The sequence below is a fragment of the Schistocerca americana genome, chromosome 2 (genome assembly GCF_021461395.2).
Source record: "Schistocerca americana isolate TAMUIC-IGC-003095 chromosome 2, iqSchAmer2.1, whole genome shotgun sequence".
NCBI classification, from domain to species: Eukaryota; Metazoa; Arthropoda; class Insecta; order Orthoptera; family Acrididae; genus Schistocerca; species Schistocerca americana.
This window is the reverse complement of record NC_060120.1, coordinates 351,822,395-351,849,207: the sequence shown is the minus strand read 5'-3', so window position 1 is coordinate 351,849,207 and position 26,813 is coordinate 351,822,395. Positions and strand designations below refer to the sequence as shown.

Below are 26,813 nucleotides of genomic sequence, written 5' to 3'. Positions count from 1 at the left end.
AGTGTGATGCTAACTAATAATGAGAAACTCTTAGCCACGCTCAATCTTACATGCCACCCCTTGGTTGTTGCCGTCGCTAGTAAGATGAGGGTAGACTGTCGCACAATTAAGCTGAATCTCCACTCACGGTGCACATATCCCGCAAAGACAACCTTGTTTTCCGTTGCATGCAAAATTACCGTCTGCCTTTCTACCGAATTCCACCTACGTACTTTACTGGTGCCGCATTCTTGTTATATCCACGTGCTATAACAGGCGTCTACTCTTCATTGAGGAGCTGCAACCGGGGCTGAGTTCCACCTACGCTTCAGCACGGTCAAAATGGCAGGGCTCGTCCGGGATTTGAACCCGGGACCTCCTGCACCCAAAGCAGGAATCATACCCCTAGACCAACGAGCCACCTGGCTGGAGCAGTCAAGTTAATCCCAAGTAGTGGGCCTCACAGGGAACACAAACTTTCACGCGAATTCGCAAGATAAACGCTTTCTGCAGGCAGCACTCACCACTGTTGAGAAGAATATTAAAGGCAACGAATAAAAAGCGAAATAACTTCACCGAGCACTGCTTATGAACAGCCGGCAGTGCCTCAGTTTCGGTATGTGGTTTCTCAGGGTTAAGAGGAGGCGAATGCACTAAACAAAAGAACATCGGGAAACCAAGCACCAACTCATAACGAAAAGATTGCAAAATATACTGCAAGCAAAATTTCCAGAAGACGGATACTGAAGACGCCGCAGACAAAAGAATTATTCTATGCAGTAACGATTATCTAGGAAGCGTGAATTGCATGTGCTGCTCCACCACACAACTTCTTTTGATACTGTTTTACTTATTCTAAATTTTCATTACCTGATCGTCTCTAAAATACTGTGCGGTTATCACCTGGTTTCCAACAGCGATAGTAGTAAGTAAATCGACTACAAAGTCTTTCAAAGTAGGTCAGACACAAAAAAAAAAAATCGGAGCTGCGTGTAGCTCATGTCATTCTGCTTTCAATCGTGAATCTCCGGCTGGGAGTAGTGGCGTACTTCTGTAATCCAAGCTTCTGGGAGGCCGTTGTGTGGGAGAGATCTGGAAACAACTACAGATTCGACCGTTCCACGAGCTCAGGAACGGCCGCGATGCCTTCATCGAGCTCTGCAGATCGACAGATGATAGTGTGGAAATTTCGGCAAGCGGTGGCTAAGGGTTAAGAGAAGCCAAACACACTAAACACAAGAAAGTCGGGAAACCGAAGCACACAACTCATAACGAAAAGATTGCGGAATGCAGTGCGAAAGCAAAACTTCGAGAAGACCAACTCTGAAGCCATCGGCGAGCTAGGAATTATTCCGCACAAGAAGCGATCATGTAGGAGGAGCGAGCCGAGGCTGTCGCTCGACCACACAATAAATTTTTGCTTAATCCCAATTTGCAGTACCGGTTCGACACTAGAATACTGCGCCTTGGTTCTTCCAAAAGCGATAGTAATAAGCACGTCGACTGCAGTGTCATTTGGGGTAGTGAGTCAGACATGGAGAGGATATGGGGCGGGTGGAATATGCAACGACAGGGGCATTGCAGGGCGGCCGCCGGCTCCTTGCGCTGTGGCGCACCGGTGCCGGCGGCGGCCTGGCTGGGCTGCTGGTGCCTCCATGTAGAGCTGCCGCGGAGCCCAGGCAAAGTGCCGCTAACGAAGCGATTGCCTTTGGTGACATCTTTTGCAATAACGACTGCGCGAATCGACGGTATCTCGTAAGGAAGGAAAGAGCAGCAGCTGCCGCCGAGCCCAGGCGCCGTGCCGAACACGCAGAAGGTCCCCGGCTCGATTGCGGGCGGAAACCCGTTTTCGTCGCACTCAGCAAGACACTTGCTACGATCTCTACTGTGACCATTTAAATCAACTTCAAACGTTCCATCAGCAGGGTGCACATGGCTCAAATGAAACATGAAACGGTTTCAGAACTGGTTGTCGGATTTTAGCGCTGACTTGGAGGCCTGGAAATGCGCGAAACAGCCACCGCCATGCGATTTGTTACCACACCGTTGTACAAAACGCAAGGGCTCGTCCGGGATTTGAACCCGGGACCTCCTGCACCCGAAGCAGGAATCATACCCCTAGACCAACGAGCCTATTCGTTCCGAAAACGCACTGCATGTGAATGACGCCACCTTTGATGGTCTCACCATGTAGGGCTGCAGCTCAGCCAGCGTTCTCCCTGTCTGTCGCGGTTGGATTGTTTTCATCGACGTCTTTTACTGCAGGAACTTCACGAATCGGAGGGAGCTCGTAGCCGATGCCCTTGCTAACACAGAAGAAAAACTGTTGCTATTACGAGTCTCCGGGTGGTACATGAAAAGAACCGTCGTTTCCGTGGTGTAGCGGTTATCACGTCTGCTTTACACGCAGAAGGTCCCCGGTTCGATCCCGGGCGGGAACACAACAATTTTAATCTATATTTCGGATTTCATTTCCGAGATGACCTCACGTCCGCGTATGCAGAGACAAGCAATGTTGTATGCTAGACGGATAGGGCGTCATTTTACTGTCAAATACTGTAGCTCTCTTATTGCACCGGTATTTGGTAACTGAGAACGCCCCTAGCTCCATTATGGCTGGCAAAATTTATAATCCGGTTCTTCAGGGCTACTTCAAGTGCGCTTGCTACTGGCTTTCCTGAGCTCACCCTACTCGCCTTGTCACAGCTCTGTTAAAGTGTGATGCTAACTAATAATGAGAAACTCTTAGCCACGCTCAATCTTACATGCCACCCCTTGGTTGTTGCCGTCGCTAGTAAGATGAGGGTAGACTGTCGCACAATTAAGCTGAATCTCCACTCACGGTGCACATATCCCGCAAAGACAACCTTGTTTTCCGTTGCATGCAAAATTACCGTCTGCCTTTCTACCGAATTCCACCTACGTACTTTACTGGTGCCGCATTCTTGTTATATCCACGTGCTATAACAGGCGTCTACTCTTCATTGAGGAGCTGCAACCGGGGCTGAGTTCCACCTACGCTTCAGCACGGTCAAAATGGCAGGGCTCGTCCGGGATTTGAACCCGGGACCTCCTGCACCCAAAGCAGGAATCATACCCCTAGACCAACGAGCCACCTGGCTGGAGCAGTCAAGTTAATCCCAAGTAGTGGGCCTCACAGGGAACACAAACTTTCACGCGAATTCGCAAGATAAACGCTTTCTGCAGGCAGCACTCACCACTGTTGAGAAGAATATTAAAGGCAACGAATAAAAAGCGAAATAACTTCACCGAGCACTGCTTATGAACAGCCGGCAGTGCCTCAGTTTCGGTATGTGGTTTCTCAGGGTTAAGAGGAGGCGAATGCACTAAACAAAAGAACATCGGGAAACCAAGCACCAACTCATAACGAAAAGATTGCAAAATATACTGCAAGCAAAATTTCCAGAAGACGGATACTGAAGACGCCGCAGACAAAAGAATTATTCTATGCAGTAACGATTATCTAGGAAGCGTGAATTGCATGTGCTGCTCCACCACACAACTTCTTTTGATACTGTTTTACTTATTCTAAATTTTCATTACCTGATCGTCTCTAAAATACTGTGCGGTTATCACCTGGTTTCCAACAGCGATAGTAGTAAGTAAATCGACTACAAAGTCTTTCAAAGTAGGTCAGACACAAAAAAAAAAAATCGGAGCTGCGTGTAGCTCATGTCATTCTGCTTTCAATCGTGAATCTCCGGCTGGGAGTAGTGGCGTACTTCTGTAATCCAAGCTTCTGGGAGGCCGTTGTGTGGGAGAGATCTGGAAACAACTACAGATTCGACCGTTCCACGAGCTCAGGAACGGCCGCGATGCCTTCATCGAGCTCTGCAGATCGACAGATGATAGTGTGGAAATTTCGGCAAGCGGTGGCTAAGGGTTAAGAGAAGCCAAACACACTAAACACAAGAAAGTCGGGAAACCGAAGCACACAACTCATAACGAAAAGATTGCGGAATGCAGTGCGAAAGCAAAACTTCGAGAAGACCAACTCTGAAGCCATCGGCGAGCTAGGAATTATTCCGCACAAGAAGCGATCATGTAGGAGGAGCGAGCCGAGGCTGTCGCTCGACCACACAATAAATTTTTGCTTAATCCCAATTTGCAGTACCGGTTCGACACTAGAATACTGCGCCTTGGTTCTTCCAAAAGCGATAGTAATAAGCACGTCGACTGCAGTGTCATTTGGGGTAGTGAGTCAGACATGGAGAGGATATGGGGCGGGTGGAATATGCAACGACAGGGGCATTGCAGGGCGGCCGCCGGCTCCTTGCGCTGTGGCGCACCGGTGCCGGCGGCGGCCTGGCTGGGCTGCTGGTGCCTCCATGTAGAGCTGCCGCGGAGCCCAGGCAAAGTGCCGCTAACGAAGCGATTGCCTTTGGTGACATCTTTTGCAATAACGACTGCGCGAATCGACGGTATCTCGTAAGGAAGGAAAGAGCAGCAGCTGCCGCCGAGCCCAGGCGCCGTGCCGAACACGCAGAAGGTCCCCGGCTCGATTGCGGGCGGAAACCCGTTTTCGTCGCACTCAGCAAGACACTTGCTACGATCTCTACTGTGACCATTTAAATCAACTTCAAACGTTCCATCAGCAGGGTGCACATGGCTCAAATGAAACATGAAACGGTTTCAGAACTGGTTGTCGGATTTTAGCGCTGACTTGGAGGCCTGGAAATGCGCGAAACAGCCACCGCCATGCGATTTATTACCACACCGTTGTACAAAACGCAAGGGCTCGTCCGGGATTTGAACCCGGGACCTCCTGCACCCGAAGCAGGAATCATACCCCTAGACCAACGAGCCTATTCGTTCCGAAAACGCACTGCATGTGAATGACGCCACCTTTGATGGTCTCACCATGTAGGGCTGCAGCTCAGCCAGCGTTCTCCCTGTCTGTCGCGGTTGGATTGTTTTCATCGACGTCTTTTACTGCAGGAACTTCACGAATCGGAGGGAGCTCGTAGCCGATGCCCTTGCTAACACAGAAGAAAAACTGTTGCTATTACGAGTCTCCGGGTGGTACATGAAAAGAACCGTCGTTTCCGTGGTGTAGCGGTTATCACGTCTGCTTTACACGCGGAAGGTCCCCGGTTCGATCCTGGGCGGGAACACAACAATTTTAATCTATATTTCGGATTTCATTTCCGAGATGACCTCACGTCCGCGTATGCAGAGACAAGCAATGTTGTATGCTAGACGGATAGGGCGTCATTTTACTGTCAAATACTGTAGCTCTCTTATTGCACCGGTATTTGGTAACTGAGAACGCCCCTAGCTCCATTATGGCTGGCAAAATTTATAATCCGGTTCTTCAGGGCTACTTTAAGTGCGCTTGCTACTGGCTTTCCTGAGCTCACCCTACTCGCCTTGTCACAGCTCTGTTAAAGTGTGATGCTAACTAATAATGAGAAACTCTTAGCCACGCTCAATCTTACATGCCACCCCTTGGTTGTTGCCGTCGCTAGTAAGATGAGGGTAGACTGTCGCACAATTAAGCTGAATCTCCACTCACGGTGCACATATCCCGCAAAGACAACCTTGTTTTCCGTTGCATGCAAAATTACCGTCTGCCTTTCTACCGAATTCCACCTACGTACTTTACTGGTGCCGCATTCTTGTTATATCCACGTGCTATAACAGGCGTCTACTCTTCATTGAGGAGCTGCAACCGGGGCTGAGTTCCACCTACGCTTCAGCACGGTCAAAATGGCAGGGCTCGTCCGGGATTTGAACCCGGGACCTCCTGCACCCAAAGCAGGAATCATACCCCTAGACCAACGAGCCACCTGGCTGGAGCAGTCAAGTTAATCCCAAGTAGTGGGCCTCACAGGGAACACAAACTTTCACGCGAATTCGCAAGATAAACGCTTTCTGCAGGCAGCACTCACCACTGTTGAGAAGAATATTAAAGGCAACGAATAAAAAGCGAAATAACTTCACCGAGCACTGCTTATGAACAGCCGGCAGTGCCTCAGTTTCGGTATGTGGTTTCTCAGGTTTAAGAGGAGGCGAATGCACTAAACAAAAGAACATCGGGAAACCAAGCACCAACTCATAACGAAAAGATTGCAAAATATACTGCAAGCAAAATTTCCAGAAGACGGATACTGAAGACGCCGCAGACAAAAGAATTATTCTATGCAGTAACGATTATCTAGGAAGCGTGAATTGCATGTGCTGCTCCACCACACAACTTCTTTTGATACTGTTTTACTTATTCTAAATTTTCATTACCTGATCGTCTCTAAAATACTGTGCGGTTATCACCTGGTTTCCAACAGCGATAGTAGTAAGTAAATCGACTACAAAGTCTTTCAAAGTAGGTCAGACACAAAAAAAAAAATCGGAGCTGCGTGTAGCTCATGTCATTCTGCTTTCAATCGTGAATCTCCGGCTGGGAGTAGTGGCGTACTTCTGTAATCCAAGCTTCTGGGAGGCCGTTGTGTGGGAGAGATCTGGAAACAACTACAGATTCGACCGTTCCACGAGCTCAGGAACGGCCGCGATGCCTTCATCGAGCTCTGCAGATCGACAGATGATAGTGTGGAAATTTCGGCAAGCGGTGGCTAAGGGTTAAGAGAAGCCAAACACACTAAACACAAGAAAGTCGGGAAACCGAAGCACACAACTCATAACGAAAAGATTGCGGAATGCAGTGCGAAAGCAAAACTTCGAGAAGACCAACTCTGAAGCCATCGGCGAGCTAGGAATTATTCCGCACAAGAAGCGATCATGTAGGAGGAGCGAGCCGAGGCTGTCGCTCGACCACACAATAAATTTTTGCTTAATCCCAATTTGCAGTACCGGTTCGACACTAGAATACTGCGCCTTGGTTCTTCCAAAAGCGATAGTAATAAGCACGTCGACTGCAGTGTCATTTGGGGTAGTGAGTCAGACATGGAGAGGATATGGGGCGGGTGGAATATGCAACGACAGGGGCATTGCAGGGCGGCCGCCGGCTCGTTGCGCTGTGGCGCACCGGTGCCGGCGGCGGCCTGGCTGGGCTGCTGGTGCCTCCATGTAGAGCTGCCGCGGAGCCCAGGCAAAGTGCCGCTAACGAAGCGATTGCCTTTGGTGACATCTTTTGCAATAACGACTGCGCGAATCGACGGTATCTCGTAAGGAAGGAAAGAGCAGCAGCTGCCGCCGAGCCCAGGCGCCGTGCCGAACACGCAGAAGGTCCCCGGCTCGATTGCGGGCGGAAACCCGTTTTCGTCGCACTCAGCAAGACACTTGCTACGATCTCTACTGTGACCATTTAAATCAACTTCAAACGTTCCATCAGCAGGGTGCACATGGCTCAAATGAAACATGAAACGGTTTCAGAACTGGTTGTCGGATTTTAGCGCTGACTTGGAGGCCTGGAAATGCGCGAAACAGCCACCGCCATGCGATTTGTTACCACACCGTTGTACAAAACGCAAGGGCTCGTCCGGGATTTGAACCCGGGACCTCCTGCACCCGAAGCAGGAATCATACCCCTAGACCAACGAGCCTATTCGTTCCGAAAACGCACTGCATGTGAATGACGCCACCTTTGATGGTCTCACCATGTAGGGCTGCAGCTCAGCCAGCGTTCTCCCTGTCTGTCGCGGTTGGATTGTTTTCATCGACGTCTTTTACTGCAGGAACTTCACGAATCGGAGGGAGCTCGTAGCCGATGCCCTTGCTAACACAGAAGAAAAACTGTTGCTATTACGAGTCTCCGGGTGGTACATGAAAAGAACCGTCGTTTCCGTGGTGTAGCGGTTATCACGTCTGCTTTACACGCAGAAGGTCCCCGGTTCGATCCCGGGCGGGAACACAACAATTTTAATCTATATTTCGGATTTCATTTCCGAGATGACCTCACGTCCGCGTATGCAGAGACAAGCAATGTTGTATGCTAGACGGATAGGGCGTCATTTTACTGTCAAATACTGTAGCTCTCTTATTGCACCGGTATTTGGTAACTGAGAACGCCCCTAGCTCCATTATGGCTGGCAAAATTTATAATCCGGTTCTTCAGGGCTACTTTAAGTGCGCTTGCTACTGGCTTTCCTGAGCTCACCCTACTCGCCTTGTCACAGCTCTGTTAAAGTGTGATGCTAACTAATAATGAGAAACTCTTAGCCACGCTCAATCTTACATGCCACCCCTTGGTTGTTGCCGTCGCTAGTAAGATGAGGGTAGACTGTCGCACAATTAAGCTGAATCTCCACTCACGGTGCACATATCCCGCAAAGACAACCTTGTTTTCCGTTGCATGCAAAATTACCGTCTGCCTTTCTACCGAATTCCACCTACGTACTTTACTGGTGCCGCATTCTTGTTATATCCACGTGCTATAACAGGCGTCTACTCTTCATTGAGGAGCTGCAACCGGGGCTGAGTTCCACCTACGCTTCAGCACGGTCAAAATGGCAGGGCTCGTCCGGGATTTGAACCCGGGACCTCCTGCACCCAAAGCAGGAATCATACCCCTAGACCAACGAGCCACCTGGCTGGAGCAGTCAAGTTAATCCCAAGTAGTGGGCCTCACAGGGAACACAAACTTTCACGCGAATTCGCAAGATAAACGCTTTCTGCAGGCAGCACTCACCACTGTTGAGAAGAATATTAAAGGCAACGAATAAAAAGCGAAATAACTTCACCGAGCACTGCTTATGAACAGCCGGCAGTGCCTCAGTTTCGGTATGTGGTTTCTCAGGGTTAAGAGGAGGCGAATGCACTAAACAAAAGAACATCGGGAAACCAAGCACCAACTCATAACGAAAAGATTGCAAAATATACTGCAAGCAAAATTTCCAGAAGACGGATACTGAAGACGCCGCAGACAAAAGAATTATTCTATGCAGTAACGATTATCTAGGAAGCGTGAATTGCATGTGCTGCTCCACCACACAACTTCTTTTGATACTGTTTTACTTATTCTAAATTTTCATTACCTGATCGTCTCTAAAATACTGTGCGGTTATCACCTGGTTTCCAACAGCGATAGTAGTAAGTAAATCGACTACAAAGTCTTTCAAAGTAGGTCAGACACAAAAAAAAAAAATCGGAGCTGCGTGTAGCTCATGTCATTCTGCTTTCAATCGTGAATCTCCGGCTGGGAGTAGTGGCGTACTTCTGTAATCCAAGCTTCTGGGAGGCCGTTGTGTGGGAGAGATCTGGAAACAACTACAGATTCGACCGTTCCACGAGCTCAGGAACGGCCGCGATGCCTTCATCGAGCTCTGCAGATCGACAGATGATAGTGTGGAAATTTCGGCAAGCGGTGGCTAAGGGTTAAGAGAAGCCAAACACACTAAACACAAGAAAGTCGGGAAACCGAAGCACACAACTCATAACGAAAAGATTGCGGAATGCAGTGCGAAAGCAAAACTTCGAGAAGACCAACTCTGAAGCCATCGGCGAGCTAGGAATTATTCCGCACAAGAAGCGATCATGTAGGAGGAGCGAGCCGAGGCTGTCGCTCGACCACACAATAAATTTTTGCTTAATCCCAATTTGCAGTACCGGTTCGACACTAGAATACTGCGCCTTGGTTCTTCCAAAAGCGATAGTAATAAGCACGTCGACTGCAGTGTCATTTGGGGTAGTGAGTCAGACATGGAGAGGATATGGGGCGGGTGGAATATGCAACGACAGGGGCATTGCAGGGCGGCCGCCGGCTCCTTGCGCTGTGGCGCACCGGTGCCGGCGGCGGCCTGGCTGGGCTGCTGGTGCCTCCATGTAGAGCTGCCGCGGAGCCCAGGCAAAGTGCCGCTAACGAAGCGATTGCCTTTGGTGACATCTTTTGCAATAACGACTGCGCGAATCGACGGTATCTCGTAAGGAAGGAAAGAGCAGCAGCTGCCGCCGAGCCCAGGCGCCGTGCCGAACACGCAGAAGGTCCCCGGCTCGATTGCGGGCGGAAACCCGTTTTCGTCGCACTCAGCAAGACACTTGCTACGATCTCTACTGTGACCATTTAAATCAACTTCAAACGTTCCATCAGCAGGGTGCACATGGCTCAAATGAAACATGAAACGGTTTCAGAACTGGTTGTCGGATTTTAGCGCTGACTTGGAGGCCTGGAAATGCGCGAAACAGCCACCGCCATGCGATTTGTTACCACACCGTTGTACAAAACGCAAGGGCTCGTCCGGGATTTGAACCCGGGACCTCCTGCACCCGAAGCAGGAATCATACCCCTAGACCAACGAGCCTATTCGTTCCGAAAACGCACTGCATGTGAATGACGCCACCTTTGATGGTCTCACCATGTAGGGCTGCAGCTCAGCCAGCGTTCTCCCTGTCTGTCGCGGTTGGATTGTTTTCATCGACGTCTTTTACTGCAGGAACTTCACGAATCGGAGGGAGCTCGTAGCCGATGCCCTTGCTAACACAGAAGAAAAACTGTTGCTATTACGAGTCTCCGGGTGGTACATGAAAAGAACCGTCGTTTCCGTGGTGTAGCGGTTATCACGTCTGCTTTACACGCAGAAGGTCCCCGGTTCGATCCCGGGCGGGAACACAACAATTTTAATCTATATTTCGGATTTCATTTCCGAGATGACCTCACGTCCGCGTATGCAGAGACAAGCAATGTTGTATGCTAGACGGATAGGGCGTCATTTTACTGTCAAATACTGTAGCTCTCTTATTGCACCGGTATTTGGTAACTGAGAACGCCCCTAGCTCCATTATGGCTGGCAAAATTTATAATCCGGTTCTTCAGGGCTACTTCAAGTGCGCTTGCTACTGGCTTTCCTGAGCTCACCCTACTCGCCTTGTCACAGCTCTGTTAAAGTGTGATGCTAACTAATAATGAGAAACTCTTAGCCACGCTCAATCTTACATGCCACCCCTTGGTTGTTGCCGTCGCTAGTAAGATGAGGGTAGACTGTCGCACAATTAAGCTGAATCTCCACTCACGGTGCACATATCCCGCAAAGACAACCTTGTTTTCCGTTGCATGCAAAATTACCGTCTGCCTTTCTACCGAATTCCACCTACGTACTTTACTGGTGCCGCATTCTTGTTATATCCACGTGCTATAACAGGCGTCTACTCTTCATTGAGGAGCTGCAACCGGGGCTGAGTTCCACCTACGCTTCAGCACGGTCAAAATGGCAGGGCTCGTCCGGGATTTGAACCCGGGACCTCCTGCACCCAAAGCAGGAATCATACCCCTAGACCAACGAGCCACCTGGCTGGAGCAGTCAAGTTAATCCCAAGTAGTGGGCCTCACAGGGAACACAAACTTTCACGCGAATTCGCAAGATAAACGCTTTCTGCAGGCAGCACTCACCACTGTTGAGAAGAATATTAAAGGCAACGAATAAAAAGCGAAATAACTTCACCGAGCACTGCTTATGAACAGCCGGCAGTGCCTCAGTTTCGGTATGTGGTTTCTCAGGGTTAAGAGGAGGCGAATGCACTAAACAAAAGAACATCGGGAAACCAAGCACCAACTCATAACGAAAAGATTGCAAAATATACTGCAAGCAAAATTTCCAGAAGACGGATACTGAAGACGCCGCAGACAAAAGAATTATTCTATGCAGTAACGATTATCTAGGAAGCGTGAATTGCATGTGCTGCTCCACCACACAACTTCTTTTGATACTGTTTTACTTATTCTAAATTTTCATTACCTGATCGTCTCTAAAATACTGTGCGGTTATCACCTGGTTTCCAACAGCGATAGTAGTAAGTAAATCGACTACAAAGTCTTTCAAAGTAGGTCAGACACAAAAAAAAAAAATCGGAGCTGCGTGTAGCTCATGTCATTCTGCTTTCAATCGTGAATCTCCGGCTGGGAGTAGTGGCGTACTTCTGTAATCCAAGCTTCTGGGAGGCCGTTGTGTGGGAGAGATCTGGAAACAACTACAGATTCGACCGTTCCACGAGCTCAGGAACGGCCGCGATGCCTTCATCGAGCTCTGCAGATCGACAGATGATAGTGTGGAAATTTCGGCAAGCGGTGGCTAAGGGTTAAGAGAAGCCAAACACACTAAACACAAGAAAGTCGGGAAACCGAAGCACACAACTCATAACGAAAAGATTGCGGAATGCAGTGCGAAAGCAAAACTTCGAGAAGACCAACTCTGAAGCCATCGGCGAGCTAGGAATTATTCCGCACAAGAAGCGATCATGTAGGAGGAGCGAGCCGAGGCTGTCGCTCGACCACACAATAAATTTTTGCTTAATCCCAATTTGCAGTACCGGTTCGACACTAGAATACTGCGCCTTGGTTCTTCCAAAAGCGATAGTAATAAGCACGTCGACTGCAGTGTCATTTGGGGTAGTGAGTCAGACATGGAGAGGATATGGGGCGGGTGGAATATGCAACGACAGGGGCATTGCAGGGCGGCCGCCGGCTCCTTGCGCTGTGTGCCGCTAACGAAGCGATTGCCTTTGGTGACATCTTTTGCAATAACGACTGCGCGAATCGACGGTATCTCGTAAGGAAGGAAAGAGCAGCAGCTGCCGCCGAGCCCAGGCGCCGTGCCGAACACGCAGAAGGTCCCCGGCTCGATTGCGGGCGGAAACCCGTTTTCGTCGCACTCAGCAAGACACTTGCTACGATCTCTACTGTGACCATTTAAATCAACTTCAAACGTTCCATCAGCAGGGTGCACATGGCTCAAATGAAACATGAAACGGTTTCAGAACTGGTTGTCGGATTTTAGCGCTGACTTGGAGGCCTGGAAATGCGCGAAACAGCCACCGCCATGCGATTTGTTACCACACCGTTGTACAAAACGCAAGGGCTCGTCCGGGATTTGAACCCGGGACCTCCTGCACCCGAAGCAGGAATCATACCCCTAGACCAACGAGCCTATTCGTTCCGAAAACGCACTGCATGTGAATGACGCCACCTTTGATGGTCTCACCATGTAGGGCTGCAGCTCAGCCAGCGTTCTCCCTGTCTGTCGCGGTTGGATTGTTTTCATCGACGTCTTTTACTGCAGGAACTTCACGAATCGGAGGGAGCTCGTAGCCGATGCCCTTGCTAACACAGAAGAAAAACTGTTGCTATTACGAGTCTCCGGGTGGTACATGAAAAGAACCGTCGTTTCCGTGGTGTAGCGGTTATCACGTCTGCTTTACACGCAGAAGGTCCCCGGTTCGATCCCGGGCGGGAACACAACAATTTTAATCTATATTTCGGATTTCATTTCCGAGATGACCTCACGTCCGCGTATGCAGAGACAAGCAATGTTGTATGCTAGACGGATAGGGCGTCATTTTACTGTCAAATACTGTAGCTCTCTTATTGCACCGGTATTTGGTAACTGAGAACGCCCCTAGCTCCATTATGGCTGGCAAAATTTATAATCCGGTTCTTCAGGGCTACTTCAAGTGCGCTTGCTACTGGCTTTCCTGAGCTCACCCTACTCGCCTTGTCACAGCTCTGTTAAAGTGTGATGCTAACTAATAATGAGAAACTCTTAGCCACGCTGAATCTTACATGCCACCCCTTGGTTGTTGCCGTCGCTAGTAAGATGAGGGTAGACTGTCGCACAATTAAGCTGAATCTCCACTCACGGTGCACATATCCCGCAAAGACAACCTTGTTTTCCGTTGCATGCAAAATTACCGTCTGCCTTTCTACCGAATTCCACCTACGTACTTTACTGGTGCCGCATTCTTGTTATATCCACGTGCTATAACAGGCGTCTACTCTTCATTGAGGAGCTGCAACCGGGGCTGAGTTCCACCTACGCTTCAGCACGGTCAAAATGGCAGGGCTCGTCCGGGATTTGAACCCGGGACCTCCTGCACCCAAAGCAGGAATCATACCCCTAGACCAACGAGCCACCTGGCTGGAGCAGTCAAGTTAATCCCAAGTAGTGGGCCTCACAGGGAACACAAACTTTCACGCGAATTCGCAAGATAAACGCTTTCTGCAGGCAGCACTCACCACTGTTGAGAAGAATATTAAAGGCAACGAATAAAAAGCGAAATAACTTCACCGAGCACTGCTTATGAACAGCCGGCAGTGCCTCAGTTTCGGTATGTGGTTTCTCAGGGTTAAGAGGAGGCGAATGCACTAAACAAAAGAACATCGGGAAACCAAGCACCAACTCATAACGAAAAGATTGCAAAATATACTGCAAGCAAAATTTCCAGAAGACGGATACTGAAGACGCCGCAGACAAAAGAATTATTCTATGCAGTAACGATTATCTAGGAAGCGTGAATTGCATGTGCTGCTCCACCACACAACTTCTTTTGATACTGTTTTACTTATTCTAAATTTTCATTACCTGATCGTCTCTAAAATACTGTGCGGTTATCACCTGGTTTCCAACAGCGATAGTAGTAAGTAAATCGACTACAAAGTCTTTCAAAGTAGGTCAGACACAAAAAAAAAAAATCGGAGCTGCGTGTAGCTCATGTCATTCTGCTTTCAATCGTGAATCTCCGGCTGGGAGTAGTGGCGTACTTCTGTAATCCAAGCTTCTGGGAGGCCGTTGTGTGGGAGAGATCTGGAAACAACTACAGATTCGACCGTTCCACGAGCTCAGGAACGGCCGCGATGCCTTCATCGAGCTCTGCAGATCGACAGATGATAGTGTGGAAATTTCGGCAAGCGGTGGCTAAGGGTTAAGAGAAGCCAAACACACTAAACACAAGAAAGTCGAGAAACCGAAGCACACAACTCATAACGAAAAGATTGCGGAATGCAGTGCGAAAGCAAAACTTCGAGAAGACCAACTCTGAAGCCATCGGCGAGCTAGGAATTATTCCGCACAAGAAGCGATCATGTAGGAGGAGCGAGCCGAGGCTGTCGCTCGACCACAAAATAAATTTTTGCTTAATCCCAATTTGCAGTACCGGTTCGACACTAGAATACTGCGCCTTGGTTCTTCCAAAAGCGATAGTAATAAGCACGTCGACTGCAGTGTCATTTGGGGTAGTGAGTCAGACATGGAGAGGATATGGGGCGGGTGGAATATGCAACGACAGGGGCATTGCAGGGCGGCCGCCGGCTCCTTGCGCTGTGTGCCGCTAACGAAGCGATTGCCTTTGGTGACATCTTTTGCAATAACGACTGCGCGAATCGACGGTATCTCGTAAGGAAGGAAAGAGCAGCAGCTGCCGCCGAGCCCAGGCGCCGTGCCGAACACGCAGAAGGTCCCCGGCTCGATTGCGGGCGGAAACCCGTTTTCGTCGCACTCAGCAAGACACTTGCTACGATCTCTACTGTGACCATTTAAATCAACTTCAAACGTTCCATCAGCAGGGTGCACATGGCTCAAATGAAACATGAAACGGTTTCAGAACTGGTTGTCGGATTTTAGCGCTGACTTGGAGGCCTGGAAATGCGCGAAACAGCCACCGCCATGCGATTTGTTACCACACCGTTGTACAAAACGCAAGGGCTCGTCCGGGATTTGAACCCGGGACCTCCTGCACCCGAAGCAGGAATCATACCCCTAGACCAACGAGCCTATTCGTTCCGAAAACGCACTGCATGTGAATGACGCCACCTTTGATGGTCTCACCATGTAGGGCTGCAGCTCAGCCAGCGTTCTCCCTGTCTGTCGCGGTTGGATTGTTTTCATCGACGTCTTTTACTGCAGGAACTTCACGAATCGGAGGGAGCTCGTAGCCGATGCCCTTGCTAACACAGAAGAAAAACTGTTGCTATTACGAGTCTCCGGGTGGTACATGAAAAGAACCGTCGTTTCCGTGGTGTAGCGGTTATCACGTCTGCTTTACACGCAGAAGGTCCCCGGTTCGATCCCGGGCGGGAACACAACAATTTTAATCTATATTTCGGATTTCATTTCCGAGATGACCTCACGTCCGCGTATGCAGAGACAAGCAATGTTGTATGCTAGACGGATAGGGCGTCATTTTACTGTCAAATACTGTAGCTCTCTTATTGCACCGGTATTTGGTAACTGAGAACGCCCCTAGCTCCATTATGGCTGGCAAAATTTATAATCCGGTTCTTCAGGGCTACTTCAAGTGCGCTTGCTACTGGCTTTCCTGAGCTCACCCTACTCGCCTTGTCACAGCTCTGTTAAAGTGTGATGCTAACTAATAATGAGAAACTCTTAGCCACGCTCAATCTTACATGCCACCCCTTGGTTGTTGCCGTCGCTAGTAAGATGAGGGTAGACTGTCGCACAATTAAGCTGAATCTCCACTCACGGTGCACATATCCCGCAAAGACAACCTTGTTTTCCGTTGCATGCAAAATTACCGTCTGCCTTTCTACCGAATTCCACCTACGTACTTTACTGGTGCCGCATTCTTGTTATATCCACGTGCTATAACAGGCGTCTACTCTTCATTGAGGAGCTGCAACCGGGGCTGAGTTCCACCTACGCTTCAGCACGGTCAAAATGGCAGGGCTCGTCCGGGATTTGAACCCGGGACCTCCTGCACCCAAAGCAGGAATCATACCCCTAGACCAACGAGCCACCTGGCTGGAGCAGTCAAGTTAATCCCAAGTAGTGGGCCTCACAGGGAACACAAACTTTCACGCGAATTCGCAAGATAAACGCTTTCTGCAGGCAGCACTCACCACTGTTGAGAAGAATATTAAAGGCAACGAATAAAAAGCGAAATAACTTCATCGAGCACTGCTTATGAACAGCCGGCAGTGCCTCAGTTTCGGTATGTGGTTTCTCAGGGTTAAGAGGAGGCGAATGCACTAAACAAAAGAACATCGGGAAACCAAGCACCAACTCATAACGAAAAGATTGCAAAATATACTGCAAGCAAAATTTCCAGAAGACGGATACTGAAGACGCCGCAGACAAAAGAATTATTCTATGCAGTAACGATTATCTAGGAAGCGTGAATTGCATGTGCTGCTCCACCACACAACTTCTTTTGATACTGTTTTACTTATTCTAAATTTTCATTACCTGATCGTCTCTAAAATACTGTGCGGTTATCACCTGGTTTCCAACAGCGATAGTAGTAAGTAAATCGACTACAAAGTCTTTCAAAGTAGGTCAGACACAAAAAAAAAAAAATCGGAGCTGCGTGTAGCTCATGTCATTCTGCTTTCAATCGTGAATCTCCGGCTGGGAGTAGTGGCGTACTTCTGTAATCCAAGCTTCTGGGAGGCCGTTGTGTGGGAGAGATCTGGAAACAACTACAGATTCGACCGTTCCACGAGCTCAGGAACGGCCGCGATGCCTTCATCGAGCTCTGCAGATCGACAGATGATAGTGTGGAAATTTCGGCAAGCGGTGGCTAAGGGTTAAGAGAAGCCAAACACACTAAACACAAGAAAGTCGGGAAACCGAAGCACACAACTCATAACGAAAAGATTGCGGAATGCAGTGCGAAAGCAAAACTTCGAGAAGACCAACTCTGAAGCCATCGGCGAGCTAGGAATTATTCCGCACAAGAAGCGATCATGTAGGAGGAGCGAGCCGAGGCTGTCGCTCGACCACAAAATAAATTTTTGCTTAATCCCAATTTGCAGTACCGGTTCGACACTAGAATACTGCGCCTTGGTTCTTCCAAAAGCGATAGTAATAAGCACGTCGACTGCAGTGTCATTTGGGGTAGTGAGTCAGACATGGAGAGGATATGGGGCGGGTGGAATATGCAACGACAGGGGCATTGCAGGGCGGCCGCCGGCTCCTTGCGCTGTGGCGCACCGGTGCCGGCGGCGGCCTGGCTGGGCTGCTGGTGCCTCCATGTAGAGCTGCCGCGGAGCCCAGGCAAAGTGCCGCTAACGAAGCGATTGCCTTTGGTGACATCTTTTGCAATAACGACTGCGCGAATCGACGGTATCTCGTAAGGAAGGAAAGAGCAGCAGCTGCCGCCGAGCCCAGGCGCCGTGCCGAACACGCAGAAGGTCCCCGGCTCGATTGCGGGCGGAAACCCGTTTTCGTCGCACTCAGCAAGACACTTGCTACGATCTCTACTGTGACCATTTAAATCAACTTCAAACGTTCCATCAGCAGGGTGCACATGGCTCAAATGAAACATGAAACGGTTTCAGAACTGGTTGTCGGATTTTAGCGCTGACTTGGAGGCCTGGAAATGCGCGAAACAGCCACCGCCATGCGATTTGTTACCACACCGTTGTACAAAACGCAAGGGCTCGTCCGGGATTTGAACTCGGGACCTCCTGCACCCGAAGCAGGAATCATACCCCTAGACCAACGAGCCTATTCGTTCCGAAAACGCACTGCATGTCAATGACGCCACCTTTGATGGTCTCACCATGTAGGGCTGCAGCTCAGCCAGCGTTCTCCCTGTCTGTCGCGGTTGGATTGTTTTCATCGACGTCTTTTACTGCAGGAACTTCACGAATCGGAGGGAGCTCGTAGCCGATGCCCTTGCTAACACAGAAGAAAAACTGTTGCTATTACGAGTCTCCGGGTGGTACATGAAAAGAACCGTCGTTTCCGTGGTGTAGCGGTTATCACGTCTGCTTTACACGCAGAAGGTCCCCGGTTCGATCCCGGGCGGGAACACAACAATTTTAATCTATATTTCGGATTTCATTTCCGAGATGACCTCACGTCCGCGTATGCAGAGACAAGCAATGTTGTATGCTAGACGGATAGGGCGTCATTTTACTGTCAAATACTGTAGCTCTCTTATTGCACCGGTATTTGGTAACTGAGAACGCCCCTAGCTCCATTATGGCTGGCAAAATTTATAATCCGGTTCTTCAGGGCTACTTCAAGTGCGCTTGCTACTGGCTTTCCTGAGCTCACCCTACTCGCCTTGTCACAGCTCTGTTAAAGTGTGATGCTAACTAATAATGAGAAACTCTTAGCCACGCTCAATCTTACATGCCACCCCTTGGTTGTTGCCGTCGCTAGTAAGATGAGGGTAGACTGTCGCACAATTAAGCTGAATCTCCACTCACGGTGCACATATCCCGCAAAGACAACCTTGTTTTCCGTTGCATGCAAAATTACCGTCTGCCTTTCTACCGAATTCCACCTACGTACTTTACTGGTGCCGCATTCTTGTTATATCCACGTGCTATAACAGGCGTCTACTCTTCATTGAGGAGCTGCAACCGGGGCTGAGTTCCACCTACGCTTCAGCACGGTCAAAATGGCAGGGATCGTCCGGGATTTGAACCCGGGACCTCCTGCACCCAAAGCAGGAATCATACCCCTTTTTTTTTTTTTTTTTTTTTTTTTTTTGGGCCTCCCTTCTCCCCACACAGCCCATCCATACGCTCACCTTTTTGTGCCTTCTTCGGCTAGCTTCTGCGCTTTTTTAGTGGAGACTGTTCTTTTGTATTTTTTGTTTTAAGTTTTTTTTTTGTTTTTTTTTATTTTATTTTTTTATTTTTTTTTATTTTTTATTATTTTTTTTTTTTATTATTTTTTTTTTTTTTGGCGGTGGTATATCTCAGGATCACTACCTCTCAAGCTCGTCTTCACTTAGTAATGGCATGAATATTTCCGTGTCGTTCTGCATTAGTCGATGTTTCAGTTGCTTGAAGGCTTGATTCAATGTTGTCATCTCTTAGCGTTGAGAGTATGTTCGCCGAGATGGCCGCCGTGCAGTTTCCTTGCTGTTATTCACTAAAGTAACTGGTGTGTTCCTTGAGTTGGTGGAGACAAAAACAACAAGAGCATATGATTCTCTTTCTGTATCGTAGATAATAAGGAGAAATAAAGGTCCGTATTGAGGAAAAAACGGGTATCTAGAAAGAAATACTGCCTCGTCTGAGTTAAACTACATCAAATTAAAATATACGTGTCTTCTGGGGAACGTAAAGAAACAGAAATAAATATTGGCTCCACAAGCTTGGCATCCTGTTGCATGCTGCTTCTCTTTGACCTTAGGTGCACACATTGTACCACCTATGAAACAATAAAGTCCGGAGAACTGACAAAGAGATACCCTAATAATAGAAGAAAGAAATAAAAAGCAATAATCGTACTCAATGGTTCGCACACTTAAAGTTTTCCATCATTCAAAGCAACGGTGAGAAATTTCTGAAATTTTTCTTTATATTTTCGTAATCGTTTGATCGCGCAATATTCAGCAATAAGATACATATGAAAATCAGAAAGTGTAGGCGTTTTAGTCGTCAGCATATAATAGAGGTACTGTCCAATTAACCAGGTATAGCTATTATTTTTAGATTTCGGAAATAATTGCCAGTCCGGGTGGAATATATCCTGCAGTTGTATTGCGGATGGCGACGTTCTATTAATAAGAGCCAGTTTCATTCTAGTCCAGTTCCAGATTTGCGTTTGATCTCTGCAGTATAATATGTGTTGCAATGTTTCCACATGTCCACATGCGTCGCAAGTCGGTGTAGGCCGTAATTGGATCTTACACAATTTCTCCCCCGTGGGCATCACCTCGTTCACAACATCATACCACACGGATCGTACTCGGGAACGAAGAAGAGGAGTGCTGATATTCATCCAAATTTGTCGCCAGTTCTTGCCAGGATACTTCATTTCTATAGAGTTATTCTGTTGCCGATTCGTAAATACACTGTAGACAGCCGCAGCAGTGAATGCTTGCAGGTGTTGATGCACATAGCTGGACTCCACGTAAAATCGGCGAATATGAACGAGCTCGGGATGGATAGGTCCAACATTTATCGGTGGCGTCAAATCCGATGGTCGTAACTGCTGGAGTAGACGTGCCGTAAGACCTGTCTGACTACATCGTAAGATCCTTGATGTTCTAGCTAGAAAAATCGCTAAGCACTGTGATTCAACATCTTTAAGGGCTAGACCACCTTTATAGTGAGGTAAAGCGGTAGCCTTGAAAGCGACTTTAAAAATATTACCTCGCCAAACGTACCAGCCTGCAAGAGCTAAAATTCTGTTTGCAATATCGGTAGGAATAGGGAGAACAGCGGCAACATGGTAAATCTTGCTGAGAACATAATAATTGACGAAATGTGCTCTCTGAATCCTGTCTAAAGACCGCATATTATGCTCTCGAATCAAAGCTCGAAGGACGTTGAGCTTCTGTTCCCAATTCACTCTCACCATTTCCCGTGGATTCGAAGTGAGAATCAAACCAAGGTGCTTGAGTTGGTCGGTTGCCTCTAACCAAACGGTGTTCGCAAAGCGAGCCTGCGGACCTAAATGCAAGACTTTGGATTTCCGTTCGTTAAGGCGTGCACCGCAGGCTCTGGCATACCGGTGTACAAGCCGTCGCACGGTATCGAACTCTTCGTCGTTGTTGATAAGGACGCTAATATCGTCCGCATAGGCATGACAGACGGTCGTTGTATTCAGCGTTTGAAGACCCGGTAAGGTGACGCAAAACGTCTTCAGTAGTGGCTCTATAGCAATGGCGAAAAGAGTCGTAGAAAGCGGGCACCCTTGTCGCAAACCTTGTTGAATGGGCACAGGGGCTGTTAACTGGCCGTTGAATTTCACGCGGGAAGACGTATTGCAGATACAGTTTCTTATTATCTGTACGAAATGCTGGTTGAAACCCAGTTTTTCCAGCGTTCTGAACAGAAATCCGTGGTTAGTCCTATCAAATGCCTTATCGAAGTCAAAAAAGACTATTGCCAACGTGGTCTTGCAAATCCAAGTCAAATATGCAATATCTCGGTATTCGCACAGGGCGTCTATCATTGATCGGCCAGTAACCACGTTCATGTGATATGAACCAAGAACTTTACGAAGGACTGGCTTGAGTCTGGCATTGATAATCCTAGTAAAGATTTTGAAATCTGCGTTGAGTAGGGTGATTGGTCGTAAGTTATTGAGTGAAGTCCCCGGCGACGGTTTGGAGACTAAGACTATCATGCCCTCAGTAAACTGTGATGGAAGAGCAGTATTCATTAACAATTCATTATACATGGTAGTCAGTTCGTCGCCGAAAACATCCCAGTACCGAAGATAAAATTCAATCGGCAAACCGTCTAAGCCTGCAGCTTTTCCTTTCGCCGCAGACGTAATGATAGACTTCACTTCGAAGTTAGTTATGGTTGCCAGGAGCTGTGCGTGGTCGTCCGGATCCACCGATGCCGTAATGTTAGACAAAAATTCCTCTCCCGCCTCTACATCTGTGTCATGCAGTGAGTAAAGTTGCCGGAAATGATTCCGAATAAAGGTCTTAAGCTCGCCTTGCTCATCATAAACACGACCTTCGTCATCTGTCAGTTGAGTAATGATTTTTTGTCTGCCTCTTTTAGCTTCCCGTATGACGTGGTACAAGGACGCTGACTCGTTAAAGGTGTCATCGGAAGAGCGTGCCCTGACTTGGGCTCCTGCCAGAGACTCACGAACCAAAGCGGTGATTTTGGCTTTGGTACGTTTAATGCGTAGGAGATTGCCAGGCAGTGCAGAGGAATCGTCATACAACTGGCGGAGAGCGGTAAAATAAAACTCCAACGTCTGTTTCTTCCAGTACGCCTTAGCCCTGGCAAACTGACAAATACATTTCTTTATGTGCGGCTTCACTAACTCCGTCCACCAATGAACACGCTCCCTATATCTTTGTCGTCGCTGGAGGCACCATTGCCACGTGGCAATAAGATCCTTCTTCAGGTCGCAGTCGTTCAACAGTGCGACGTTCAGTTGCCAGACGCCTCGACCCAAAAAGGTTTTCTGCGAGACATGCCGAAGCGTGATGTGATACGCACAGTGGTCGCTAAAATTAACAGGCCATATTTCACAATCCCTGGCAGCGCTTAAAATGTCTTTAGATACATAGAACCTATCCAGACGACTAGCGGAGGCAGCGGTAACATACGTATATCCGGTCACCTGCGGGCGAAGTGAGCACCAGGTATCTTGTAAGTCCAGCCCATCAATTAAATCTCGGAAAACGCAAGGGCTCGTCCGGGATTTGAACCCGGGAACCCTTGACCAACGAGCCACCTGGCTGGAGCAGTCAAGTTAATCCCAAGTAGTGGGCCTCACAGGGAACACAAACTTTCACGCGAATTCGCAAGATAAACGCTTTCTGCAGGCAGCACTCACCACTGTTGAGAAGAATATTAAAGGCAACGAATAAAAAGCGAAATAACTTCACCGAGCACTGCTTATGAACAGCCGGCAGTGCCTCAGTTTCGGTATGTGGTTTCTCAGGGTTAAGAGGAGGCGAATGCACTAAACAAAAGAACATCGGGAAACCAAGCACCAACTCATAACGAAAAGATTGCAAAATATACTGCAAGCAAAATTTCCAGAAGACGGATACTGAAGACGCCGCAGACAAAAGAATTATTCTATGCAGTAACGATTATCTAGGAAGCGTGAATTGCATGTGCTGCTCCACCACACAACTTCTTTTGATACTGTTTTACTTATTCTAAATTTTCATTACCTGATCGTCTCTAAAATACTGTGCGGTTATCACCTGGTTTCCAACAGCGATAGTAGTAAGTAAATCGACTACAAAGTCTTTCAAAGTAGGTCAGACACAAAAAAAAAAAAAATCGGAGCTGCGTGTAGCTCATGTCATTCTGCTTTCAATCGTGAATCTCCGGCTGGGAGTAGTGGCGTACTTCTGTAATCCAAGCTTCTGGGAGGCCGTTGTGTGGGAGAGATCTGGAAACAACTACAGATTCGACCGTTCCACGAGCTCAGGAACGGCCGCGATGCCTTCATCGAGCTCTGCAGATCGACAGATGATAGTGTGGAAATTTCGGCAAGCGGTGGCTAAGGGTTAAGAGAAGCCAAACACACTAAACACAAGAAAGTCGGGAAACCGAAGCACACAACTCATAACGAAAAGATTGCGGAATGCAGTGCGAAAGCAAAACTTCGAGAAGACCAACTCTGAAGCCATCGGCGAGCTAGGAATTATTCCGCACAAGAAGCGATCATGTAGGAGGAGCGAGCCGAGGCTGTCGCTCGACCACACAATAAATTTTTGCTTAATCCCAATTTGCAGTACCGGTTCGACACTAGAATACTGCGCCTTGGTTCTTCCAAAAGCGATAGTAATAAGCACGTCGACTGCAGTGTCATTTGGGGTAGTGAGTCAGACATGGAGAGGATATGGGGCGGGTGGAATATGCAACGACAGGGGCATTGCAGGGCGGCCGCCGGCTCGTTGCGCTGTGGCGCACCGGTGCCGGCGGCGGCCTGGCTGGGCTGCTGGTGCCTCAACTCATAACGAAAAGATTGCGGAATGCAGTGCGAAAGCAAAACTTCGAGAAGACCAACTCTGAAGCCATCGGCGAGCTAGGAATTATTCCGCACAAGAAGCGATCATGTAGGAGGAGCGAGCCGAGGCTGTCGCTCGACCACACAATAAATTTTTGCTTAATCCCAATTTGCAGTACCGGTTCGACACTAGAATACTGCGCCTTGGTTCTTCCAAAAGCGATAGTAATAAGCACGTCGACTGCAGTGTCATTTGGGGTAGTGAGTCAGACATGGAGAGGATATGGGGCGGGTGGAATATGCAACGACAGGGGCATTGCAGGGCGGCCGCCGGCTCCTTGCGCTGTGGCGCACCGGTGCCGGCGGCGGCCTGGCTGGGCTGCTGGTGCCTCAACTCATAACGAAAAGATTGCGGAATGCAGTGCGAAAGCAAAACTTCGAGAAGACCAACTCTGAAGCCATCGGCGAGCTAGGAATTATTCCGCACAAGAAGCGATCATGTAGGAGGAGCGAGCCGAGGCTGTCGCTCGACCACACAATAAATTTTTGCTTAATCCCAATTTGCAGTACCGGTTCGACACTAGAATACTGCGCCTTGGTTCTTCCAAAAGCGATAGTAATAAGCACGTCGACTGCAGTGTCATTTGGGGTAGTGAGTCAGACATGGAGAGGATATGGGGCGGGTGGAATATGCAACGACAGGGGCATTGCAGGGCGGCCGCCGGCTCCTTGCGCTGTGGCGCACCGGTGCCGGCGGCGGCCTGGCTGGGCTGCTGGTGCCTCCATGTAGAGCTGCCGCGGAGCCCAGGCAAAGTGCCGCTAACGAAGCGATTGCCTTTGGTGACATCTTTTGCAATAACGACTGCGCGAATCGACGGTATCTCGTAAGGAAGGAAAGAGCAGCAGCTGCCGCCGAGCCCAGGCGCCGTGCCGAACACGCAGAAGGTCCCCGGCTCGATTGCGGGCGGAAACCCGTTTTCGTCGCACTCAGCAAGACACTTGCTACGATCTCTACTGTGACCATTTAAATCAACTTCAAACGTTCCATCAGCAGGGTGCACATGGCTCAAATGAAACATGAAACGGTTTCAGAACTGGTTGTCGGATTTTAGCGCTGACTTGGAGGCCTGGAAATGCGCGAAACAGCCACCGCCATACGATTTGTTACCACACCGTTGTACAAAACGCAAGGGCTCGTCCGGGATTTGAACCCGGGACCTCCTGCACCCGAAGCAGGAATCATACCCCTAGACCAACGAGCCTATTCGTTCCGAAAACGCACTGCATGTGAATGACGCCACCTTTGATGGTCTCACCATGTAGGGCTGCAGCTCAGCCAGCGTTCTCCCTGTCTGTCGCGGTTGGATTGTTTTCATCGACGTCTTTTACTGCAGGAACTTCACGAATCGGAGGGAGCTCGTAGCCGATGCCCTTGCTAACACAGAAGAAAAACTGTTGCTATTACGAGTCTCCGGGTGGTACATGAAAAGAACCGTCGTTTCCGTGCATTCTGGCTTTAGCCGTCGCCGCGGTCGGACGTGCTTGTTGCTTGCTCCGCACACGCTAGCGCAATCGCCGGTGTTTTGTGTTTCCGTGCAGCTGTCTGTGCATTTTCGTAGTGTTATTGCATTTGGTGGTCCTGATAAGTGTTTGTGAAGTGTTATTGTCCATTCTCCGTTTCGTTCTTCGTCGCGATTTCGGTTTGTACCGGAATTTCGTCGGCACAGAAGATCATGTCTGACACCGTCAGGAAGAATACGTTAGTCTTCTCGTTCGAGAAGGAAACCCGGCCGGTCCAACCCACTGCACTGGAGATCCATGACTGGCTCACCGAGGTAATCTGTATCAATTCTGACTCTGTTCACACCACGCAGTTAGATGCTGAAAAATACTGTGTTTATGTTAAATTTCTGAACTCCGTGACTGTCGATAAGTTAATTGCAAAATGGGGTAATTCTGTTGAATTTGTTCATCGAGATGGTTCAACAAGTAATGTTTCTGTACGAAAAGCTGATATCATGTACACCAATGTGAGGATTTTGAACGTTCCTATCGAAGTTGACAATCAGTTGATCAAAGACGCTCTATCTAAATATGGGGAAGTTAAATCCATCTATAACGAAAGATGGTCGAAGCTGTACAAGATACAGTGTTATAATGGCATTAGGTCCGTCGAAATGGAGGTGAAAGCCAATATTCCGTCCCATATATCTGTTGCAGGTCATAAAGCACATGTTGTTTATTCTGGACAGGAGCGTACGTGTAATATTTGTAACGAGACGGGTCATTTCAGACAAGATTGTCCACGCCGTGTTTTTGTCCTCCGGAATAATCTAACACAGCGTCAAAAATTGACCCTTAGCGACGTCTTACCAAGCAGCAACTCCCCTCCTTCTGCTAATGACAGTGGTGCAGGTACTTCTACAATGCCCGCTGTAACTAACACAGAGTTCCCACCTCTGCAAGTAATAACAAGTCACCCTTCTGTTCCCGAATGCGATCTTCAGAATAAGAAACGACCGTTGGAGGTGACCGATGACGGCTCGGACGGCGAGTCCTCCCGCAACTCCCCCTCCACTCGCAAACAGAAGCAGTGTGACGCAGATGTGTTAGAGGAAACAGACAGTACATGTCTGGAAATGACGACAGCGGCAAAGACAACCCAACCGCTGTCGGCTGCCGCACAGGTACCAACCGACCACGGAGGCGAAGCAGTAACGGTTGTCGCGGCGACGGACGTGCCGCACTCCGAACCCCATGAGGTGACGGAGCAGAACCGCATTCACG

The 26,813-nt window shown here is 48.7% G+C and overlaps 22 non-coding genes across 22 annotated transcripts; 7 read left to right on the top strand and 15 right to left on the bottom strand.

Moving 5' to 3' along the window:
* Nucleotides 1–327: 327 nt before the first annotated feature.
* On the bottom strand, nucleotides 328–399 carry Trnap-ugg. Its single transcript has one exon. It is a non-coding gene; the product is annotated as a tRNA-Pro (tRNA).
* A 1,641-nt stretch (nucleotides 400–2,040) lies between these two features.
* Nucleotides 2,041–2,112, bottom strand: Trnap-cgg. Its single transcript has one exon. It is a non-coding gene; the product is annotated as a tRNA-Pro (tRNA).
* Nucleotides 2,113–2,347: 235 nt separating this feature from the next.
* Nucleotides 2,348–2,420, top strand: Trnav-uac. The gene has a single exon. It is a non-coding gene; the product is annotated as a tRNA-Val (tRNA).
* Nucleotides 2,421–3,021: 601 nt separating this feature from the next.
* Nucleotides 3,022–3,093, bottom strand: Trnap-ugg. Its single transcript has one exon. It is a non-coding gene; the product is annotated as a tRNA-Pro (tRNA).
* A 1,641-nt stretch (nucleotides 3,094–4,734) lies between these two features.
* Nucleotides 4,735–4,806, bottom strand: Trnap-cgg. Its single transcript has one exon. It is a non-coding gene; the product is annotated as a tRNA-Pro (tRNA).
* A 235-nt stretch (nucleotides 4,807–5,041) lies between these two features.
* On the top strand, nucleotides 5,042–5,114 carry Trnav-uac. The gene has a single exon. It is a non-coding gene; the product is annotated as a tRNA-Val (tRNA).
* Nucleotides 5,115–5,715: 601 nt separating this feature from the next.
* Trnap-ugg lies at nucleotides 5,716–5,787 on the bottom strand. Its single transcript has one exon. It is a non-coding gene; the product is annotated as a tRNA-Pro (tRNA).
* A 1,640-nt stretch (nucleotides 5,788–7,427) lies between these two features.
* Trnap-cgg lies at nucleotides 7,428–7,499 on the bottom strand. The gene has a single exon. It is a non-coding gene; the product is annotated as a tRNA-Pro (tRNA).
* Nucleotides 7,500–7,734: 235 nt separating this feature from the next.
* On the top strand, nucleotides 7,735–7,807 carry Trnav-uac. The gene has a single exon. It is a non-coding gene; the product is annotated as a tRNA-Val (tRNA).
* A 601-nt stretch (nucleotides 7,808–8,408) lies between these two features.
* On the bottom strand, nucleotides 8,409–8,480 carry Trnap-ugg. Its single transcript has one exon. It is a non-coding gene; the product is annotated as a tRNA-Pro (tRNA).
* A 1,641-nt stretch (nucleotides 8,481–10,121) lies between these two features.
* On the bottom strand, nucleotides 10,122–10,193 carry Trnap-cgg. The gene has a single exon. It is a non-coding gene; the product is annotated as a tRNA-Pro (tRNA).
* A 235-nt stretch (nucleotides 10,194–10,428) lies between these two features.
* Trnav-uac lies at nucleotides 10,429–10,501 on the top strand. The gene has a single exon. It is a non-coding gene; the product is annotated as a tRNA-Val (tRNA).
* Nucleotides 10,502–11,102: 601 nt separating this feature from the next.
* On the bottom strand, nucleotides 11,103–11,174 carry Trnap-ugg. The gene has a single exon. It is a non-coding gene; the product is annotated as a tRNA-Pro (tRNA).
* Nucleotides 11,175–12,740: 1,566 nt separating this feature from the next.
* On the bottom strand, nucleotides 12,741–12,812 carry Trnap-cgg. Its single transcript has one exon. It is a non-coding gene; the product is annotated as a tRNA-Pro (tRNA).
* Nucleotides 12,813–13,047: 235 nt separating this feature from the next.
* Trnav-uac lies at nucleotides 13,048–13,120 on the top strand. Its single transcript has one exon. It is a non-coding gene; the product is annotated as a tRNA-Val (tRNA).
* Nucleotides 13,121–13,721: 601 nt separating this feature from the next.
* On the bottom strand, nucleotides 13,722–13,793 carry Trnap-ugg. The gene has a single exon. It is a non-coding gene; the product is annotated as a tRNA-Pro (tRNA).
* Nucleotides 13,794–15,359: 1,566 nt separating this feature from the next.
* On the bottom strand, nucleotides 15,360–15,431 carry Trnap-cgg. The gene has a single exon. It is a non-coding gene; the product is annotated as a tRNA-Pro (tRNA).
* Nucleotides 15,432–15,666: 235 nt separating this feature from the next.
* On the top strand, nucleotides 15,667–15,739 carry Trnav-uac. Its single transcript has one exon. It is a non-coding gene; the product is annotated as a tRNA-Val (tRNA).
* A 601-nt stretch (nucleotides 15,740–16,340) lies between these two features.
* On the bottom strand, nucleotides 16,341–16,412 carry Trnap-ugg. The gene has a single exon. It is a non-coding gene; the product is annotated as a tRNA-Pro (tRNA).
* A 1,642-nt stretch (nucleotides 16,413–18,054) lies between these two features.
* Trnap-cgg lies at nucleotides 18,055–18,126 on the bottom strand. The gene has a single exon. It is a non-coding gene; the product is annotated as a tRNA-Pro (tRNA).
* Nucleotides 18,127–18,361: 235 nt separating this feature from the next.
* Nucleotides 18,362–18,434, top strand: Trnav-uac. Its single transcript has one exon. It is a non-coding gene; the product is annotated as a tRNA-Val (tRNA).
* Nucleotides 18,435–25,216: 6,782 nt separating this feature from the next.
* Trnap-cgg lies at nucleotides 25,217–25,288 on the bottom strand. Its single transcript has one exon. It is a non-coding gene; the product is annotated as a tRNA-Pro (tRNA).
* Nucleotides 25,289–26,813: the final 1,525 nt, after the last annotated feature.